The following is a 23,927-nucleotide window of genomic DNA, read 5'->3' as shown; positions in this document are numbered from 1 at the left end:
TTGTCACGACCCAAACCCATAATAGGTCGCCATGGCTCCTAATGTTGCCGTCAGGCAAGCCCACAAGTAAAACTACTATTTATTTACCCATTTTAACATTTAAAACAAAAGTTTTCCTTTAAAGAGAACGAATTAAAAGAAGATTTCATGCAACCGCAACAAGTCCTTTTAAACAAAATACTAGCATGATAAGTACATCCACTGTGGTGGTAGAAATGATGAGTATAGCGGAACATAAATGCTAAAGTCTCCAAAATCTGGCGCGACAAGTACATGAGCAATCTAGAGAATATATAAAAACTACTACGACTACTGTCAAAAAGTAATAGACATGAATAGTAAATAAGGTAGAGGGAGATTCCGGTGCTGCAGATCGTAGCAAGACAAGCTGTTCACCACTAAGTCTTTGTAGATGATCGGCTACGCACCCGCATGACCACTGATAGTACATGTCTCAGTACCTGCACATCAATACAGAAGTATAGCGTGAGTATAGAAAATAATGCGTACCTGGTAAGTATCTAGTTTAACCTCAAAGAAGTAGTGACGAGGGATCGACTTGACAATTACTAGAGGTCAAATACTAATATAAACACATAAAGTAGACTTGGTAAGTGTACAACAAATATCAATGAGGTAATAAGAGTAACTACAGTAAATCTACGCAGGAGTCTATATCAAATCACTAATATTTCATAACCGACCGTGAAAATGCTAACTCAATTATAACCGAAACAGAAGCAGTTTCGATTATTAAGCATGAAGCTACCGAGGTGAACAACCCGATCTCATAGGGATAGTGGTACTCAGTAATGTAGAGGCGAATGGCCCGATCCCATAAGAATAGTGTTATAAACCTGGCGAGATGAACAACCCGATCCTATAAAATAGTGTTATCAACCTGCCGAAGCGAATGACCCGATACGATAAGAGTAGTGTTATCATACTGCCGAGGCGAACGATTCTATCCCATAAGAGCAGAGAAATTTACCTCGCTCACGGGAACACTTGCGAGATGAGAAGACACAGATTTATAGCTTATCAAGTAATTCCCAACTTTCTAAAATAAGAAACTAAGTCGATATTTCCAATTTAAATCCCTAGTCTCAGTCCTAATCAAGATAATTAATACACATGATAGGCATAAATAGTGTAATTAAAGTCATGAAGTGAATGTAAGTTTGCCCAGACATATTATGAAATATAGCTCGTGCCCGGATTCTGAAAATTTATAAATATAAATGTTACCCATGACTTCCCGAACTCAAATATATAATTCATCCCAATTTTTTCCACCAAATTCATGATCAAATCCCAATTTTACTTAAACCCTAGGTTTTTCATAAAATCCTACAAGTTTCACTAATTTTCTATGTTTAATCTACCTATAGTCCGCGTATTTAACTTAAAAATGGGTACAATTTACTTACCTTATGATGTTGATGAGAATCCCCCTCAAAATGCTCTCAAAATTGCCCTAGGCAAAATGAAACTGTCGGGAAAATAGCCTAAGCCTAGGATTAAATGCACTCACTGCCCAACGATTTCCGCACTTGCGGTCACTTAACCGCATTTGCGGAACCGCAGGTGCGGTCAAAAGATCGAATCTGTGAACAATCCTCGCATGCTGCATTTTTGCTTCTGTGGACAAGAAACTGCTTCTGCAGGTCCGTTTCTGCGGACTTTCTCCGCTTCTGCACGTACACATCTGCGGACCAAGCCTACTTCTACGACCCTAGGCCCCTTGGACATTTGCTCATCTGTGACATCTGCGACCTCTCAGATGCGGAATATTCCTCGCACCTGCGCTCCCAGGCCACCTCCACAGGCCTCGAACCTGCGATGACCGCCACCGCACCTGCGTGACTGCACATGCAGCCACACCCTCCGCAGGTGTGATGACACTAGACATTAGCAACAACAACAACTCTCCAAGTCCAACTTCCAATCTGTTTTCGATCCGAATCTCACCCGAGGCTCCCAGACCCCATCCGAGTATACCAACAAGTTCCAAACACATAACGGACCTAATCGAGGCTCAATATCAAATCAAACAATATCGATTTTATAAATCGTAACCCAACTCAAGACTATTGAAACTATGAACATCCGACTCCCAAAACCTATGCCGAATCATACCAAAATAACTTCTTTAAATTTTGCACACGAGTAATGAATGACATATCGGACCCGTTCCAACTTCCAAAATTTAAATCCGACCCTGATGTCAATAATGTCAACTCCCGGTCAAACTTCTCAACCTTCCAAACCTTCAACTTTCTAACCTTTGCCAATTCAAGCCGAAACGACCTACATGCCTCCAAATCAACATCCGGACATGCTGCTAAGTCCAAAATTATCATATGAACCTAGTGGACCCTTCAAGTCCCGATTCCGAGATCATTTACTCAAAATATTAACTCAAGTCAATCTTGGCCACCTTAGGCCACTATTAAGGAACTAAGTGTTCCGATTTCAACCTGAACTCTTCCAAACCAAAACCAACCATCCCTGCAAGTCATAAAATAATAAAGGCACATACAAGGAATCTTAATTAGGGGAACGAGGATCTAGAATACAAATGACCAGTTAGGTAGTTACATTCTCCGTCTCTTAAAAAAAATGTTCGTCCTAGAACATCTCTAGAATCATACCTGGAGTGCTGAATAAGTGCAAATATTTGCTCTTTATGTCCTCCTCGGTCTCCCAAGTCACTTCCCCGACTAGTTGACCCCTCTATTGAGCCTTCACCGCAACAATCTTCTTGGACCTCAATTGGTGAACATGCCTGTCAATAATGGCAATTGACTCCTCCTCATAACCCAAACTCTCATCTAGATGAACTGAGATATAATCTAACACGTGCGACCTATCGGCATGGTACCTCCAGAGCATAGACACATGGAACACTAGATGAACTCCCGATAGACTGGGAGGTAAAGCAAACTTATAAGCAACCTCCCCAACTCGCCTCAACACCTCAAATGGGCCAATAAACCATGGACTCAACTTGCCCTTCTTCCCGAACATCATGACTCCCTTCACTGCGAGACTTTCAAAAGGACCTTCTCACCCACCATAAATAATAACTCACGTGCCTTCTGATCCGCGTAACTCTTCTATCTAGACTGTGCTGTGCGAAACCGCTCCTGAATCAATTTCACCTTCTCCAAGGCATCCTTCACTAAATCAGTGCCATATATCTTAGCCTCGCTGGGCTCAAACCATCTGATGGGGGAACGACATCGCTGACCATATAAAGCCTCAAATGGAGCCATCTAAATGCTGTACTAATAACTGTTATTGTAAGAAAACTCGGTCAAGGACAAAAATCTATCCCACCACCCTTCCAAGTCACCGACACATGCTTTGAGCATATCTTCTAGAATCGGAACTGCCCGCTCCGACTGCCTGTCAGTCTGCGGATGAAAGATGTGTTGAGCTCTACTCGGGTACCCAACCCATTCTGTACTGCTCTCTAGAAATGCAAATTGAACTGAGGGCCTCCATTTGATATGATGGAAACAGGCACACCATTCAACGAAATAATCTTCTAAATATAAATCTGGTTCAACCCAAATGGTATCAAACATCCTTAATTTCCACGACAACCTAACAACGAAGTCCATAGTGATGTGCTTCCACTTCCACTCTGATATAACCATCTGCTGGAGTAGGCCAGCTAACATCTGGTGCTTATACTTTTCCTACTGGCAATTTAGACATCTCACCACATACCCAACTCTGTCCTTCTTTATCCTTCACCACCAATAATGTTGCCTCAAATCACAATACATCTTCGTAGTTCCTGGATGAATAGAATACCGAGAACTGTGTGCCTCATCAAGAATTTTCTCCCTCAAGACATCAATATTAGGAACACATAGGCGACCGTGGAGTCGCAGGATGCCATCCTCGCCAATAGTAACCTCCTTGGCACTATCGTATAGTATCGTCTCTCTAAGAACCAACAAGTGCGGATCATCATACTGGCTAGCCTTGATCCGCTCAAGTAGTAACGATTGAGCATCAACACACGCAAAAACTTGACTGGGCTCTGAGATATCCAACCTCACAAGTATATTAGCTAAGGGCTGAATGTCCAAAGCCAATGTCATCTCTTCTGCCGAAATGAAGGCCAAGCTACTCATACTCTCGACCTTTCTGCTGAAGGCATCCGCAACCATATTCTCCTTTCCCAGATGATAAAGGATGGTAATATCATAGTCCTTCAGTAACTCAAGCCACCTGCGATGCCTCAAATAAAGTCCTTATGCTTAAACAAATGCTCCAAGCTGCGATGATCAGTGTAAACCTCACAGGATGACCATAGAGATAATGCCTCCAGATTTAGAGAGTATAAACTATCGCGGCCAACTCTAAATCATGCACAGGTTAATTCTTCTCACTTCATCTGACATGAATCATATGCAATAACTTGCCTCTCCTGCATGAATACACAACCCAAGCCAACACGCGAAGCGTCGCAATACACGGTATACATCCCTTATTTGGAGGGCAACACTAACACTAGTGCTGTAGCGAAAGTAGTCTTGAGCTTCTGAAAGCTCGCCTCACAATCATTAGACCATCTGAACGGAGCACCCTTCTAGGTCAATCTAGTCAAGGGTACTGTAATAGACGAGAAGCCTTCCACAAATAGACGATAATAACCTGCTAACCATAAGAAACTCTGATCTGGGTTGCTGTAGTGGGACGGGGCCAACCCTGGACTACCTCAATCTTCCTGGGATCCACCTTAATACCCTCACCTGATAAAACATACCCCAAGAAAGCCATGAAATCCAACCAGAACTCGCACTTGGAGAACTTAGCATAAAGCTTCTCTTATCACAAGGTCTAAATCACTAATCTCATATGCTACTCGTACTCCTCTATATTACACGTGTAGCTCAATATGTCATCAATGAAGACAATGACAAATGAATCAAGATGTGGCCTGAACACTCGGTTCATCAAATCCACAAATGCCACTAGGGAGTTATTCAAATTGAAGAACAATACTAAAAACTCATAGTGGCCATATCTAGTCTAGAAAGCTGTGTTCGAAATATCCGAAGCACAGATCTTCAGCTGATGATACCCAAATCTCAAGTCGATCTTAGAGAACACTCTGGCACCCTGTAATTGGTCAAACAAATCATCAATGCACGACAACAGATATTTGTTCTTGATGGTAACTTTGTTCAACTAGCTATAATTAATGCACATCCACATACTCCCATCCCTCTTCTTCACAAACAACACCAGTGAGCCCCAAGGCGACACACTGGGTCTAATGAATCCCTTCTCAAGCCACTATTGAAGCTGCTCCTTTAACTCTCTTAGCTCCTTGGGAGCCATACGATAAGGCAAAGTAGAAATAGGTTGGGTTCGTGGCACTAAATGAATGCCGAAATTGATATCCCAATCTGGTGGCATACATGGTAGGTCAGTAGGAAATACATCGGGAAACTCTCATACCACCAGTACTAAATCTAATGCAGGAGTCTCTACAGTAGTATCCCGAACAAAGGCCAGGTAGGCCAAACAACCCTTCTCGGCCATATGTGGAGTTTTTAGGACAGAAATAACTTGGATGGAGATACCAACAAATGAACCCCTATACTATAATCTAGGTAACTCAGGCAACACCAAGGTAACAGTCTTGGTATGGCAGTCAAGAATGGCATGATACGGGGACAACCAGTCCATGCCCAAGATAACCTTGAAGTCAATCATATCGAGCAATAGAAGATCCGGTCTGGTCTCATATCCACAAAAAGTCACTACATAGGATTGGAAGACCTGATCAACAACAACAAAATCACCTACTAGCATGGACACATATATAGGGACGGCCAATGACTCTCGAGGTACACCCAAATAAGGAGAAAGTAGAGAATAAACATAAGAGTAAGTAGACCTAGGATAAAATAATACCGAGGCATCCCTACGGTAGACAAAAATAACACCTAATCACTACATCGGAGGCAATTGCCTCTGGCCTAGCGGGGATTGCATAGAATCTAGCCAGAACGCCACCTCAGTGGCCTTCACCTCTAGGACGACCCCTACCCACCTGCCCTTCACCTCTGACTGGCCGGGTGAGCTGTGTGGTAGCTGTTGCGGTAATCACAGGCCAATGGTCTTACTTCTTAGCCTTGCCCTGAAGTCTGGTACAAAACCTTTTCACGTGGCCAAGATCCCCTCATTCGAAACAACCCCTTGGAGTAGTGAGCTGCTGACCTGAAGTCTGACCCTAATAGCCTTACTACCTACTAGAGGAACCCTGAATAGTTGGCGGACGATAAGTACTATCTGGAATGACACTGAAGTAGGGCCGGACTGGAGCACTCTAAGCTAGCGGTGGTGCTGACTGCATGGGCCTGCTGGGCTGACCCCTCATAAACTGACCTTTGCCCCCAGGTGGGGCACCACTGAATCCTCCAAAATGCCGGGGCTGCTTGTCCTCAATACAAACTCTCTGTTGCGCTTGTGAATATGCTCGATCCTCTGAGCTATAACCAAAACCTGAAGAAAGAGAGTCCTCATCTCTGCCTCATGGGCTATAGAAACCTGAATCTTAGGGTGCAGACCTACAATGAACCTCCGCACCCTCTCTACTTATGTGGGGAGTATAATAGCTACATGGCAAGACAAGTCAATGAATCTCGCCTCATAGTCGGTCACAAATATATGTCCTTGATGGAGTCACTCAAACTGAACTCGAAGCACCTCTCTCTCCGAAGTTGGTATGTACTTCTCCAAGAACAGATGTGTAAATTGATCCCAAGTCAAGAGAGGTGAACCTGCTGGCCTACTAATAAAGTAAGCCTACCACCATTTGCGGGCCTTGTCCTTAAGCTGAAAGGTGGTGAAGTCCACCCTGTTGGATTCCAATATCCCCATATTTCGGAGCCTATCTGTGCACCGGTCAATGAAATCTTGGGGGTGCTCTAACCACTCACCCCCAAAGTTAGGGGGTAAAATCTAGTCCATCTGTCCAGCCATTTCAGTTGATCAACTATTGTGACTGGTACAACCTCAGGCACAACCGCTGTGACTGGTTGGGCTCCGCCCACATGTAGTGCATCTGGGGTCTGATAAATGGCTGCGGCATGCCCTGAAGCCTAAGCGATTGGGGTCTGTACTCCCCCTCCAACCTAAGATGTGGTAGGGTCCGCTGAAAATAAACTAACCTGCATCATAGAGTCCATAAACTGCAGCATACGACCCATGACCTCCTAGAATCATAATATAGTGATGAAATTTGCTGGGGCTGGCTCAGCTGCAGCAGCCTCATCTTACTTCTCAATAACATGATCCTCCACTAGATCTACTAGTGGTACGATGGAAGCAACTCTAGGAAACCCTCGTCCTCTGACAAGAGTTGAGCCCTTCCTCGGCCTCTACCTCAGCCTCTAGCTATAGGGGGAGCAGCTCTTCTAATGCCTAGTACATTTTCCGCGTGCGTTCTCACCATCTGTGAAAGATCAACAGAAAGATACTTAGCACAATATCAACTGAACGTTAGTAAATGAAGAAAGAGAAGTTTCCTAACACCCTATAGCCTTTCGAAGATAACTACGAACGTCTTTGCACCGATCTGCAAGACTCTACTAGGCCTGCTTAAGACTTGTGAGACCTATGTGAACCTAAATCTCTGATACCAAGTTGTCACGACCCAAGCATGTAATAGGCCATGATGGTATCTAACGCCGCCATTAGGCAAGCCCACAAGTGAAACTACTATTTATCTACCCCTTTAAACATTTAAAACAAAAGCTTTCCATTAAGGAGAATAAATTAAAACAAGATTTCATGCAACCATAACAACTCTTTTTAAACAAAATACCAACATGATAAGTACATCCACAGTGGTGATAGAAATGATGAGTACAACGGTACATAAATGCTAAAAGTCCTAGAACCCGGCGTCACAAGTACCTGAGCAATCTAGAGAATATACAAAACTACTACGACTATTGTCTGAAAGTAATATATAGGACAACTAAATAAGGTAGAGGGAGACTCTGGTTCTGCAGATCGTACAAAGGAAAGTAGCTCACCACTAAGTCTTTGTAGATGATCGGCTACATGCCTGCATGACCATTGGTAATACCTGACTCTGTACTTGCACATCAGTGCAGAAGTGTACCGTGAGTACGGAAAACAATGTGTACCTAGTAAGTATCTCGTCTAACCTCGAAGAAGTAGTGACGAGGGATTAACTTGACGCTTACTAAAGGTCAAATAGTAATATAAACACATAAAGTAGACCTGGTGAGTGTATAACAAGTATCAATGAGGCAATAAGAGTAACTACAGTAAATCCACTCATGAGACTATATCAAATCACTAACATATCAAGACCGACCGTCAATGCACTAAATCAATTACAATCAAACCAGAACCAGATTCGATTAATAAGCACAAAGCCGCCGAGGTGAACGGGCCGATACAATAGGAATAGTGGTACTCAGTACTCCCAAGGCGAACGACTCGATCCCATGAGAGTAGAAAAATTTACCTTGCTCGCGGGTACACTTGTAAGATGAGAAGACACAGATTTATAGTTTATCAAGTATTCCCCAATTTTCTAAAATAAGAAACTAAGTCTATATTTCCAATTTATATCCCCATTCGTAGTCCTAATCAAGACAATTAATACATATGATAGGCAAGAGACTTACCTCGATTCCAAGTCCCCAATCCAGCTCTCCAACCTTACTAGAACTCCTAAACGATGTTGAGGACTCCAAAACTAATCAAACGTCGTATAAACTAGTAAATATATGGTCCAAAATTTCATAATTTAGATTTTATAGTAGTTACACAACTCAATTTGGAAGATTTATGAAATTCATCCCTGGGCCCACGTGCCCAGATTACGGGAATTTTCAAATATAAATGTTACCCATGACTACCCGAACTCAAATATAGAATTTTTCCCAATTTCCACCACCAAATTCATGATCAAATCTTAATTTTACTTAAACCCTAGGTTCTTCACAAAATCCCAAAAGTTTCACTAATTTTCCATGTTTAATCTATTGATAGTCCGCATATTTCACTTCAAAATTGGTGGAGTTTACTTACCTTATGATGTTGATGAGAATCCCCCTCAAATGTTCTCTTAAAATTGCCCAAGACAAAATGAAAATGAGGGGAAAATAGCCTAAGTGCGATGACACCAGATTTCCACAACAATAGCAACTCTCCATGTCCAACTTCCAGTACGTTTTCGATCCGAATCTTACCCTAGGCCCCCGGGACCCCGTCCGAGTATACCAACAAGTTCCAAAACACATAATGGACCTACTCGAGGCTTAGAATCACATCAAACAACATTGATTCTATGAATCACAACCCAACTCAAGCTTATTGAAACTATGAACATCTAACTCTCAAAACCTACGTCGAATCATACAGAAACAGCTCCAATTGACCTTAAATTTTGCACACAATTCATGAATGACATATCGTACCTATTCCAACTTCCGGAATCAAAATCCAACCCAATATTAATTATGTCAACTCCTGGTCAATCTTCTCAACCTTCCAAATCTTCAACTTTCTAACCTTTGCCAATTCCAGCCGAAACGACCTACGGGCCTCCAAATTAATATCTGAACACACTCCTAAGACCAAAATCATAATATGAACCTATTGTCGCACCCCGTTTTCTCTCGAAAGCGGGTTTCAACATGTGACAACTCTTTTAAATGGGTATCAAAAGAGGAGAATCGCTACCTAATAATTGTTTAAGGTACGTTAGGGAACCTATTTGCAAATAACTCTGTTTAACTAGTCTATGTCACCAAAGATCGGGTAAGGGCTCAAATTACCTCAAAGAGAAGGTGTTAGGCATTCTTCGAGGTCCACAACTATGGTTCCCGACCGAAGTTTAAACTATGTGGATTAGAGAATTAAGCTAGGTGATCAAATAAGCAAAGAAAGATATAGAAGTTGAAAACTCTATTATAACATAAGAATTAACTATATGGCTAATTAATACAAGTCTTAAAAATCACAAGGAGTACAAATGACTACTTAAAGTGACTCTAATTCAATTCTAGGTCATGTCTTACGCGTGCACTACCCATCCCATGCCTATGGTCTAGGAAGGTTTGGACCTACTATTAGGTGGTTCTAGATTCTACTTAGGATGCTCAAAAATGATAAAACTAGAACACATTCAAAACATATAGGACTTCACATAAATGTAAAAAACGAAGAAGCTTGAGTTAACCCCCATACATAAATTACGAATGCATGCGGTAGATTAGGAAAATTTAAGACGCATGAAGTCCTGGCATAGTTTATATGTGATTCTGATTTCTAGTGTTGTACAGGTTGCATTGCAGCTTTAGGCTAACGGATTTGCAGATTAAGGCATTGCAGGTCCTATAGACATGATCTCTACTTGTTTGAAGTGAGGCAATAAGACTATTTGAAAGGCCAAGAATAACGATGTTTGATTTATAAACATGTTGTCTAAGACGAGTAGCAGTATCCTATAGGCAGCATTTCTAATGGTTGACAATTGAAATTGATTTTTATAAAACATTATCCCTATAAGAATGTCATTTTATTGTGGCGATACAACGAAGCAACAAAGTAATTGATTGGTTGATTAAGATCATATGATCATGATATATAGATGAGTAGTGTGCTAAAAGCAATAGGAGCGACTGATTGATTTAATAGTTAAAACCCTATTGACATGGTATCTAGATGAGTATCAATGGAAGCCAATATCAATTACTTAACGAGATCCTATAGGCATGATATCTAACACATAGCAATAGGGAAAATTGAGGAAATAACCAATGATATTTGAATCCTATAGGCATGCTATTTAATAGCGTATAGAAGTGGATCATGTGGACAAGTGAAGCACTTAGATTCTTATAGGAATATTTTCTAACAGTGTACAGGAATAGGACCTGTTGAGCAAGTGAAGTTCTTGAGTTCCTATAGGCATGCTTTCTATCAGTGTACAAAAATATAGCATAAACAAGATAGCAAATAAAGCACTTAGATCCAATAGGAATGTTTTCTACCTTTTTATGCAAGAATAGAGTACACCCATTTCCCCCAATCTCACTAACTTTCCTATTGTTTGTTTACAAATCATTACAGGCCCAAAATAAAAGAATACATGCTCAAATATTATAAACTAAAATGAGTATAGGCCTAATATACAAAGCAGGCCCAAGGGAGAATAACTAACATTGAGGCCTTCAATAAGCCCATTCTTGACACAAATAGCAAACCCAGATCTAGGTACACCCCAAAACATTAGAATGTATTAGTTGCATGACTCAAACTTATACACGGACCCATAACAGGCCTGGGGGGGGGGGACCAACTTACCCAACAATGCCAAACTTAACCACACGAGTAACAAATTATACATGGGATTAATTAAACAGCTTTTGAAGTCTACACACTGAATTTTCAAAGCTATAACTAATAGCAGTTCTCACTAAAGCATATTGACAAGTTCATAGGGCATACATAAGGCAGGTTCATGCCTGCATTTTCAGAAGCTAAGGTGACATGATTGACCATCATAGGATAACAAACTACTGCAAGTAAAGTTCAACGCAAAGCATAGTCCAGAATTAGCATAAATAACTTCAGACATGAGAGTTAGTAGAATCATAGACAGGAAACCAATAAAGTACAGTCCTCATATGAAGATGTATAGCATGAGAACCTAATGAAAATGGAATAACTAAACAAGTTTGTGGACATGGTCTAGAAACAAACATTAATTGAGCATGAAGATACTTGAACGTGTTAAATACCGGTCACAACACAAAAGCATAAAAAACACCAGAACTCATAGTAGGCAAGGATACCTCAAGAACTGGATTATCAAACTACACACAAGAGAAAAGGCTTGGTATTGCATTGTTTACCTTGTAATACATAGGTGCGACTAAACAACATAGGGTTAAACTAGGCATGGAACACACATTAAAGTTCACAATTAGTAGGATAACACATTTGGCTAACATAGTTGAGAACTAACTTTAGTAGAGTATTAAGTTACACAGGAATGATCCAATAAAAACTAGAACATATAAATTAGTCGATCACAAGAATGCAAAATAACATAGGGAGATCATTTCAGGATGAGTAGTAGGTATAAACATTCAGACACATAAAAACACACTAGGCTATACATGCTCGAGATAGTGAAAATCTTCATGCTAAACACATACAATTTGCATACATCGGAGGCAGAAATCAGGCAAGTTCATAGTAAGGGTGGGCATAATACCGGTCGAACCGAAATAATCGGCCGAACCGTGAATTTTATTTTTTTGTTTTCGGTTTAATCGGTTATTCGGTTGGTACATAATTTTTAAATTATTAAATTTCAGTTTTTCGGTGCGGTTTATAATTTTGGTGTTTCGGTTTTCGGTTAAACCAAAAAACCAAAATTTTGGGTATTAGTTGAGAAAAATAGGTTTGAACATATGGGTTCTTTTGAGAGTCCAAAACGTATTTCCTATTTGAAGGCTGGAGCCCAATAGTCCAATGCCCATTTGAAACCCACCCAATTTACCCAAACCTAAGACTAAGTCTTACTGACTTACATTCCCACCTTAGAACTAGAAATCAAAAATTAGATTTAGGGTTCCTCTAGTCCTCTCATCAGAGGCCAGAAAAGTTCAGAGCCATGATAGCAGGGTAATATAGTAGCATATTGGTTCACAAAAGTTTAAGTGGCATAGATGTACAGACCATGAGCATAAATAAAAGAGAATATTATTTCTAGGGCCAAAGACACTTAGTAGTTATAGATGAACAAACAAACAAATAAGAAGAAACAATCCCAGTAATACTCCAATCGTCAATAGCAAAAGAAGCAGCAGAATCTCAAAATCCCAGTGCGTTAGAGTTCCCAAAGGTTTCAAGTGAACCCTGGGCAGTGCTCGCACTGAGAAAAAGCAACAATTGAATTCTGATGGCCTTGTCTTTCAGTCGGACAATGTCTCAAAATAAAGAACACTAGAATGAGTTAGAGTGAGAGAGCAATAGCAGTATTTTTAAGTAGTAATCGTTGCAGTAGTCTTTTAGACTTTGATGGGGAGCGGGGGAAGGGGGTTTATATTGTAGTAACAATTGAACGAACAAATAAGAAAACATAGTTAATCAAACACAAACAAGGAATGAAAAGCATGCAAAATCAATTCCGAATTAATTTAGGAGAAAATCGAGCAAACCCTAATTCAACAAGGAGTCAAAATTAGTCGGAAATCTTGATGAATCGGACCCGTGTAACTTAATTGTGGAGTGTATCAAGTCAATAACATGGTGATTATCTAGAATCAAAGCCAAACAGACCTCACAAATATCGGCTTCCTTAAATAACTTTGTGACAAATGAACAATACAAAAGAAACAAGAAAGAAACATTATGGGTACAAAAAAAAAAGGAATGGAAGATCTTCATATCGTTTTAGGTATAGTCTTGGAATTTGGGTAGGGCGGTTGCTAGGGTTTCTAAGATAATAGGAGAGGATGAGAGGATTTAGGGGTGGTTATCTTAGGAGAATGGGTTTTTAGGGATGGGTTATGAAGATATAAGGAAATAAAGATCAATGACTGTGATTTTAAAGAGAGAGATGGGGCGGGTCAGTCGGGTCCCGACTAGATTGAATAAAAGGATGTTTTGGTTTGGGTTGGGAGGATTGAGCCAAGAGTTTTTGAGGTCTGGGCTGATATTTGGATTCTAAAATTGGCTTAGGATTGGGATATGAAATTATATATGTGAAAAATATTTAAAATAACATATAAAAAGTAATTTATATATAACAAAAATACAGTTAAATGATTAAAAATAATAGCTTAACATTATACAAATATAAAAAATAATTCTATTTTAGTATAAACAATGTAAATAATGTAGTTATATATAGAATATAGGCTATTATTGCAAAATTATTTAAATAGCTCAAAGTACAATTGTAATTATATGACATGAATTAAAAATATTATAAAGAATATATGTGGGTGTAAGTAATATATATGGATGATTAAGTCATTACAAATGTCACGCCCCAAACTTGAAAAAGCGTGGCCGGCACCCGGTACCGTACTCGGTCCGAGCGTACCACTCTGTAACTGTGGACTCTGGAGGGGTAATCCTCAACTTAGGCCGATGAGGACATATTCTGAATCATCTGAAAATAACGTCTCTCTCTTCTGTGGGATAAACATACCCAAAAGCTCATATATAAATATATATATTGTTACATCCCGTACCTTAGCATTAGGATGTGCCGTAGTAAATCCACATGAGTTCGAAGAAATTATGTCTATTAGGAGGTTATAGAGGGTTTAAGATATTATTATTATGAGACCCTATAAATTTACAATCTTGATACCATTAGATATTATATTAGTGTGGTATTTTCTTTTAGTAGAGTATTTTAGTAAAATTTGTATAAGTATAATTTTGGATAGTTACCATTATTACTATTTTCGGATATGGTAAATTATACGCATAATATGAGAAAAGTTTATGAGATTTTCTTTATTGTAAAGATAGAAATTATTTTTTTCAAAAGAAAAGGAGGTTATCTTTTTATTATTTTAAGAATTAAGCATACGAAATTTTTTATTCTTTATATGAGAATAGGAAAATTAGAAGTTGAGAAAATATATCTATTGATTTTATATGGTACCACATGACCATGATAGTAAGGTGTATAAGGTGTGTCAAAAGTGAGTAGTATTTTAAGTAATTTGAGATAATTCTTTTACGGGGATAATTGATTAGTTATGGGGATAATTATCATGAAGTGGATAAAGATCTCTTTTTGGGGCTACTTAGCATCAAGCTAAGCTAAAGTGGAACTAAAATGTAAGATGAGTCATAAGGCATAATATGCCTTGATTACAAGTATGGAAAATGGCGTTTCTTTAGTAGTTACTTTATAGTTTTGGATGTCTCCACCTCTAGCTGAGCTCCCGAGAATGCTTGAAGTCATAAGTTTGCTTCTTGTGTAGAAGTTTATTGCTGGTACATTCCAGTGCTTAAATAAAAAAATTAAGATATCTAGGCTTAATGTTACGGGAGAATAGTATGTGATACATGTACACATATGATTTAAAAAAAAAAGATGGTTGAAAATGGAGGAGTTACAGAGAAGTATTAAGTGATAGAAGTATCCTTGTCAAAGTGAAAACCAGGTCCCATAGAATTGTTGCAAGATTAACAATGTTATACATCCACACATTAGTTTCGTAAAAATGTTGTTCTAATGTGGACGTCGGCTTATTCAAACATTTGACAAGATAAAAAGATGATAGTATCACGATAGCATCTGGCAGGAGCAACCTTTCCCAAGAATATTATAACAGATTTTTCCCTACTCCAGGTATGTTAAGGTTAATCCTTCTTTCCTTTTAGCATGATCCAACTAACGATATGTAAACGTGTCGCAATTTCATAAGTGTTTCTACTCTTAGAATTTAATGATTTGTATGTTATTCATTCATGTAAAATGATATTTAAGCATGTCTAAGTATGTTCCTAAGTCCTTATTGAGGTATTTGATAGAGATATTAATGTTTTTAATATAGTGATACACGTACATGCATCTTCATGCATTTACCACCGAGCTATGGCTGGTTGGGTAGTTACCACCGGTTGGGCAGTTATGTATCATTATTTACCACCGGTTGGGCAGTCATGCATATTCATTTACCACCGAGATATGGCCGGTTGGGCAATCATGCATTTACCACCGAGCTACGGCCGGTCAGGCAGTCATACACTTACCATCATGTTACGGCCGGCCGGTCAGTTACCACTGATCAATTGGGCAGTCATGCATCATACGATATAGAGAATAGTGTCAAAGAGAAGCTTTATATATATAAGTATAATAAGTATGTATATACGGTGGCACTTCAGAGATTCAGGTTGATTCTTATATGTCTTTAATTAATGTTGACTTATTATTATGTTTTCGTTCTCCCTTACATACTCAGTACATTATTCGTACTGACGTCCTTTTGTTGGGGATGATGCATTCATGCCTATAGGTATAGATAATCAGTTTGACGAGACCTCATAGTAGACGAGATTGGCATTCAGTGAAAGATCGGTAAGACTCCACCTCATATGGAGTGCAGCCGAGTCTATGAGTCAATCGTGTCAAAGTTTTGGTAAAGATTAATGGGTAGGCTGGTACCCTGTCCTATTTGATGTCAAATAATCTTAGAGTCTTTGTAGATAGAGGTTCATTTTGTACAGTATGTCAGAGTCCTTGACGGCCCATATGTATTCATGTTTAAGAAAGATGGTTCATTGATATTGTGTTTACCCACTTATAGTTATACATTACGAGTTGTGGCCATGTTGGCCCGTGATAGTTACAAAAAAAACCAAATAAATTATAGAGTGGTTCGCTCGGGCTAGTATTGCACCGGGTGCCAGCCACGCCTCCCCAGGTTGTGGCGTGACAAACTGGTATTAGAGCAGGTCGTGTCCTAGTAAGTTTACAAAGTTGTGCCTAGTAGAGTCTCACTTATGGGTGTGTTGCACACCACATTTATAACTGAGAGTCTATAGGGCATTTAGGAAATATTACCTTTCTTTTGTTTCCAGATCGTGCCATAGAGCTGAGTCGTAAGAAGTCAGTATGAAGCTTTCGCCAAATTTCGTATGCACCAGAGGTGCGAGTATTGCAGTTGAGCTTTAAGTGTAATTTCCATCTATGTTGAAGGGATATTATGAAAGAAAGAGAAGATACGATGCGGGATTGAAAAGTAACTAAGGTAAAAATGAAGAAGACACGAGATACTCAAGTACGAAAGATTGTGAATAGTCCAGAGCTGAGATAGAGGTTGGGTTTTAGTTTAGTATACAGAGGAGACCCTACCAAAGTTTTGAAAATCTTAAAGAGTTAACATTCGAGGACGAATATTTCAAAAGGGAGGAAGGATGTTACATCTCGTACCTTAGCATTAGGATGTGCCATAGTAAATCCACATGAATTCGAGGGGATTATGTCTATTAGGAGGTTATAGAGGGTTTAAGATATTATTATTGTTTACCATGAAAATGGTAACAACAATTAAATTTGAAAATGAGTTTCTAAAAATACGTGATACATTCCCAAGCTAGTTGTTAGAGCAGTTGATGCTAGTAATATGGAGTTTAAAGATTAAATGCGAGCTGAAACGAGATAGTAATCAAACCGAAGGGCCTACTGCCAGGGTATAGGTCTGATCGATGGGGGACCTCGGGGCCAACGTCAAGCTCGAGCTCGAGCTATCGGGGATAGTCGGGGATGGGATAACAGTTGAGGAAATAATGAAATAAGACTCTTCTCGGCCAATACTAAGCAATACGATGAAGAACTAGTAAGAAAGCAATGGAGATTAAAACGATTTCGGGCCAGCGAGAACAAACAAGTTAGAAAGAAGAGAGAGAGAGAGAGAGAGAGAGAGAGAGAGAGAGAGAGAGAGAGAGAGAGAGATATTATTGCACTTGTGGAGAAATGGAGCAACATCAGTTCTTTACAAGGTAGGGTGAGTCCCCTTTATATAGGAGGGAACTCGACTACAAGTACGTGGAGATTAATTAAAAAGTATGGAGATGGGATGGCTTGACGCGATGCCTCAGCATAGGCTCTGGATAGGCCGGCCCTGTCAGACTTAGCCGTGTGCCTTAGGAGCTTCCCCATCTGTCCTGGCTTCGATCTCCGTCTTCTCTGAGTCGGGCCTCGACGAGCCCCGAGGTTGGGAACTCGATCGAGGCTTCCCATCCTCGGGGTCTCGTGGTGTTCTTCCGAAATTACTTGACAATGAGAAATCAAGTTCTTTGATTTTGCCGCGTACAAATAGTCTCCGCGTTTCCCATAATGAAGTGATGGGAACACTTGAATCCTCGAGCTTCTTACGGCGACGTCATACCGATGATGTGACTCCTGGCATGAGTTTTATAATAACCAGGCATCCACGGGCTCGTGTATTTTTGACTTCATTCAATGCACTCCTGATTCCCTCTCTCCAAGGTGAAGGTACCGCCGTCGATTTGGTTTTCCAAGGATGCACTAACTGTGTCCATCGGTCAATCTTAAGCCTCGACGACCATGTCGTAATCCCCTATAAATGGGGGTGTTTTGGCATTATTTTTCCTGTATTCCGTGTCCTCCTCCCTCTATTTAACTTTTCTTGTGCAGGCCTGTGATAGGCTTACGTGTGGGCTGCTCCATCAAGGGGCCAAGCTTAAGAAAATTCTAGACAAGGGCGAGCCCCTTAGGATCCTTAGCGAGGAGAAGGAGGTCGAGTTATTGCATTGGCGATATGAGGCATAATAGAGCTCGAATTACGAGAGCTATTTAATGGAGTAGGTAATTTTTTGCAGCTCGCGCTTTGCTCTCTTTGGCTCTTAAGCTTAACCCCCTTTTTGTTATATTAGCTGCAGAAAAAGACGGAGGCTTTGGAGTACATCAAGGGCGACATCGACCACGTCAGAACCACTTGTGATGAGATAAGGGCTCAGGTGCAAGCTCAAGCTTTAGAGGAGATAGGTTCCTCGGCCAAGGTCCCTGCCTTCGAAGCCCAACTCCGCTTGGCTCGTGACAATGCCAAAGTTCAAGCGGATATGATTGGGAAACTTGAATCCGATCTCTCGAAGATCAGGGCTGAGATAATTGATGCCTGAGCTGAAGCGGCACTAAGCCCAACCAAGGTTGATTAGGAGATGGTGATTCATATGAAAGACGCTGCGGATGCTCAAACTGAGCTAAAGCGAGCCCTCGACCGGGAGAAGAGGGTCGAAGAATGTGTTCGTTGCAGATCCCAAAGAGAGGTACTCGAGGAGATTGGTGCAAGGGGTTTCGTTCTCCCAGATTGGCAGGAGTTCATCTGGTATTTCATGTTTTGATGCTGCGGAGGTATCACGGTGATCTGTTGCACATGTTGGATTTCAGTTCAGTCAAGTTGGATAAGGATCTATCCTATGTTGAGGAGCCAGTGGCAATATTGGATAGGCGGGTTAGGAAGCTGAGATCAAAGAACATTGCTTCGATAAAGATTCAGTGGCGGGGTCAGCCGGTCGAGGAGGTGACCTGGGAGACCAAGCAGGATATGCGCAACTGTTACCCTCATCTTTTCACTACTTCAGCTATGTCTCTATGTTCGTTCGAGGACGAAGGAATGTTTAATTTTAGGAGGATGTGACGACCCAGCCGGTCGTCATAAGAATTTATGCCCTTATCCCCTATTAACTGCTTTCCCCGTGTTTATTTCTGCTATTTTTGTTTACCGGGATGTTCAGTTTTGAATTTCGGAGAGTTTTGGGACACTTAGTCCCTAAATGAGAGCTTAAGTGTTGGAAAGTTGACCGTAGTTGGAACAGTGTGATGATGGCCTCGGAATGGAATTCTGATGGTTTTGTTAGCTCCGTGGGGTGATTTCGGGGTTAGGAGCATGTTCGGATTGTTTTTTTTGGAGGTCCGTAGCTAATTTACGCTTGAAATGCCGAAAGTCGAATTTTTGAAGTTTCCGGTTTAATAGTGAGATTTTGATCCGAGAGTCGGAATGGAATTTCGGAAGTTGGAGTAGCTCCATAATGTTGAATGTGACGTGTGTGCAAAATTTCAGGTTATTTGGGATGAGGTTTGATAGACTTTTTGATCGAAAACATATTTTTAGAGTTTTGGAATTTTTAGGCTTGAATCCGTGGTTGATTCGTCGTTTCGACGTTGTTTTAGGTGTTTTAAGGATTGGTACAAGTTTGGACAGTGGTATTAGACTTGTTGGTGCCTTTTGTTGAGGTCCCGGGGGCCTTGGGATGATTTTGAATGGTTGACGGAAGGATTTTGGAGTTTGGAGTTGCATCTTTAGTTGTTGGTTTTCTGTCATAACCGCACCTGCGAGTGTAGGACCGCAGGTGCGGCGCCGCAGAAGCAGAAGTGAGGAAGGGGGTCAGGAACTGCAGAAGTGGCATAAGTAGCGCACCTGCGTGACCGTAGATGCGGATTTTGGGTCGCATGTGCGGAGTAGGAGTTTTAAGTGAGAACCGCAGAAGCGGCTCCCTAACCGCAGAAGCGGTATCGCAGATGCGATTTTTGGACCGTAGAGGCGGGATTGTTGGGTAGAACATATAAATAGTTGCCTTCGTGAATTTGAGCTATTCTTTCACCATTTTCATCCGGGATGTGAGCTTTTGGGGAGGTTTTTGAGAGGGAATTCAAGGGAACTTCGAGGAGGTAAAATTCTTGGAACCTAAACTCGTTATTGGAATGATTTTATCAATTTAAGCATGAAAAATTAAGGAAAGCCAGTGGTAATTTGGAGGTTAGGGCTTGACTAAGTAGAGGCCTTTAAGTGATGATTTGAGGGACCAATTGAGGTCCGATTTTTGTAATTTTGGTAATTTTTGTATGACTGAACTCGTGAGAGTGTGAGGATTCTGGAAATATAAATTTTACCGGATTTCGAGACATGGGCCCGAGGGGTGTTTTGGTCATTTTACCTAATTTCTCGTATTAGCTTAGAATTTCTTTGTAAAATCAGTTACTTGAAGTGTTATTTACATTATGAAATTGAATTGAATAGATTTAGGCCATTTGGAGTCGAGTATTCATGGCAAGAGCGTGATTTCAAATTGATTTGAGCTGGTTTGAGGTAAGTGGCTTGCCTAACCTTGTGTGGGGGACCTTCCCCTTAGGACTTGATATATTTGGTAATTGAGATGCCTTTTACATGAGGTGACGAGTGTGCAGCATGCTAGGCTAGAATAACTTGTTTGCCTTAATATGAAATTTGTCATTTATGAATATTTTCCTGTTACTACTGTGTATTTACATTGGGACTACGGATGTGGGATTCCGATAGCTCCCCCCCTGTATGGTTACATTTGGGACTACGGATGTGGGATTCCGGTAGATCCCCCTACACAGTTATATGGAACTACGGGAATGCACCCGATAGATTCCCCCAGTACTTCATTTTTACATTTGGGACTATGGAACAGGATTCCGGTAGATCCCGCGCACTTTGAGTTGGACTAAGGGACGGGATTCCGGGAGATCCATTGGATATGTATATTTGGGACAACAGGACAGTATCCTGAGAGATCCCCGAATTGTTATTTTGGTACTGAGCCGTATTTCTTTCTGTGTTCTTTGCCTCTGTAATAGTTGTTGCTGTCCTTTATATCCTGTGTTACTTCTACTGTTGTACTTATTTATACTGTTTTGTTCGACACTGTCGAACTTTATAATTTATTTCACCTTAGTAGGGCCCTAACCTTCTTCGTCACTACCCGACCGAGGTTAGGCTTGGTACTTACTGAGTACCGCTGTGGTGTACTCATGCCCTTTTCTGCACATGTTTTTCATGTGCAGATCCAGGTACTTCAAGCCCGTCCTATCACCCTTGAGGTGAGTCGACTACCCCAGAGACTTCAAGGTATATCTGCCGCGTCCGCAGATCGAGGAGTCCCTTTCTAGTCTCGCTTTTAAGTGTTAGCCCTTCTATATTTCTTTTCTTTGTTAGATATTCTGGAGTTAGATACTGTTAGATATTCAAAGGATTGTGGTTTCATGAGATTCCAGGTTTTGGGAAAGTGTATTAGCTTTTGAGAAGTTGTATTGTATATGCCGAGCAGCATTTTAAATACTATTTCATTCGGTTATTTTGGCTTTTAATTATTCTTCTGCAAGTTTTTGTTTATTTTCCGCACTTGTTATGCTTACCTAGTCATAGAGACTAGGTGCCGTCATAAAAGTTTACGGAGGGCGAACTGGGGTCGTTATATCAAGCTATGCTAAAGTGGAACCAAAATGTAGTATGAGTCATAAGGCATAATATGCCTTGATTGCAGTTTTGGATGTCTCCACCTCTAGCTGAGCTCCCGAAAATGCTTGAAGTCATAAGTTTTCTTCTTGTGTAGAAATTTATTGCTGGTACATTCCAGTGCTTAAATACAAAAATTATGATATCTAGGCTTCATGTTAAGGGAGAATGGTATGTGATACATGTGCACATATGATTAAAAAAAATGGTTGAAACTGGAGGAGTTACTAAGAAGTATTAAGTGATAGAAGTATCCTTGTCAAAGTGAAAACCAGGTCCCATAGAATTGTTGCAAGATTAACAATGTTATACATCCACACATTAGTTTCGTAAAAATGTTGTTCCAAAGTGGACGTCGGCTTATTCAAACACTTGACAAGATAAAAAAAATTATAGTATCACAGTAGCATCTGGCAGGAGCAACCTTTTCCAAGAATATTATACAGATTTTTTCATACTCTAGGTATGTTAAGCCTAATCTTTCTTTCCTTTTGTCATGATCCAAGTAATGATACGTAAACGTGATGCTATTTTATAAGTGTTTCTACTCTAAGAATTTAAGGATGTCTATATTAGTCATTCATGTAAAATGATATTCAAGCATGTGTAAGTATGTTCCTAAGTCCCTATTGAGGTATATGATAGAGATGTTAATGTTTTTATATAGTGATACACATACATGCATGTTCATGCATTTACCATCGAGCTACTGCCGGTCGAGCAGTTACCACCGGTTGGGCAGTTATATATCATTATTTACCACCGATTGGATAGTCATGCATATTCATTTACCATCGAGCTACGGCCGGTCAGACAGTCAAGCATTTACCACCGAGCTATGGCTGGTTGGGCTGTTACATATTTACAACCGAGCTACGGCCGGTCGGGCAGTCATACATTTACCATCGTACGATGATCGGTCAGGCAGTTACCACTGATCAGTTGGGCAGTTATACATCATACGATATGGAGAATAGTCTCAAAGAGAAGCATTATATATAAGTATAATAAGTATGTATATACGGTGTCACTTCAGAGATTCAGGTTGATTCTTATATGTCTTTAATTAATGTTGATTTATTGTTATGTTTCCGTTCTACCTTACATACTCAGTACATTATTCGTACTAACATCCTTTTGTTGGGGACACTGTATTCATGCCTGCAGGTATAGATAATCAGTTTGACGAGCCCTCATAGTAGACGAGATTGGCATTCAGCAAAAGATTGGTAAGACTCCACCTCATTCGGAGTGCAACCGAGTCTATGAGTCATCGCATCATAGTTTTGCTAAAGACTAATGGGTAGGCCGGTACCCTACCTCATTTGTTGTCAAATAATCTTTGGAGCTTTGTAGACCAAGGTTCATTTTGTACAGTATGTCAGAGTCCTTGACCGCCCATATGTATTCATGTTTAAGAAAGATGGTTCATTGGTACAGTGTTTGTCCACTTATAGTTATACATTATGAGTTGTGGCCATGTTGGCCTGTGATAGTTACAAAGAAAACAAATAAGTTATAGAGTACGCTCGGGCTAGTCAGGCATTGGGTGCCAGCCACGCCTCCCTAGGTTGGGGTATGACAAAGTGGTATTAGAGCAGGTCGTGTCCTAGTAATTCTACAAAGTCGTGCCTACAAGAGTCTCACTTATAGATGTGTTGCATGCCACATTTATAATTGAAAGGCTATAGGGCATTTAGGAAATGTACCCTTCTTTTGTTTCCAGATCGTGTCATAGAGCTGAGTCGTAAGAAGTTAGTATGAAGCTTTCGCCATATTTTGTATGCACCAGAAGTGCAGGTATCACTGTAGAGATTTAAGGCATAATTTCCACCTATATTGAAGAGACGTTATCATTAGCAAACAAAAGTCCTAGCTTGAACTCTTATGACTTAGCTCTATAGCAGGATTTACATTTGAAAGAAGGGTAGCAGACTCCTAAATGCCTTGTAGCTTCCTGTTTATATAATGTGGTGCACAACACATCTATAAACAAGGCTCTACTAGACACGGCTTGTAGATTCCCTAGGACAGAACTGCTCTGATACCAAGTTTGTCATGCCCCAAACCTGAAGAGGCGTG

The sequence above is a fragment of the Nicotiana tabacum genome, chromosome 8 (genome assembly GCF_000715075.1).
Source record: "Nicotiana tabacum cultivar K326 chromosome 8, ASM71507v2, whole genome shotgun sequence".
Classification (NCBI taxonomy): Eukaryota; Viridiplantae; Streptophyta; class Magnoliopsida; order Solanales; family Solanaceae; genus Nicotiana; species Nicotiana tabacum.
This window is presented reverse-complemented; position numbering follows the sequence as displayed.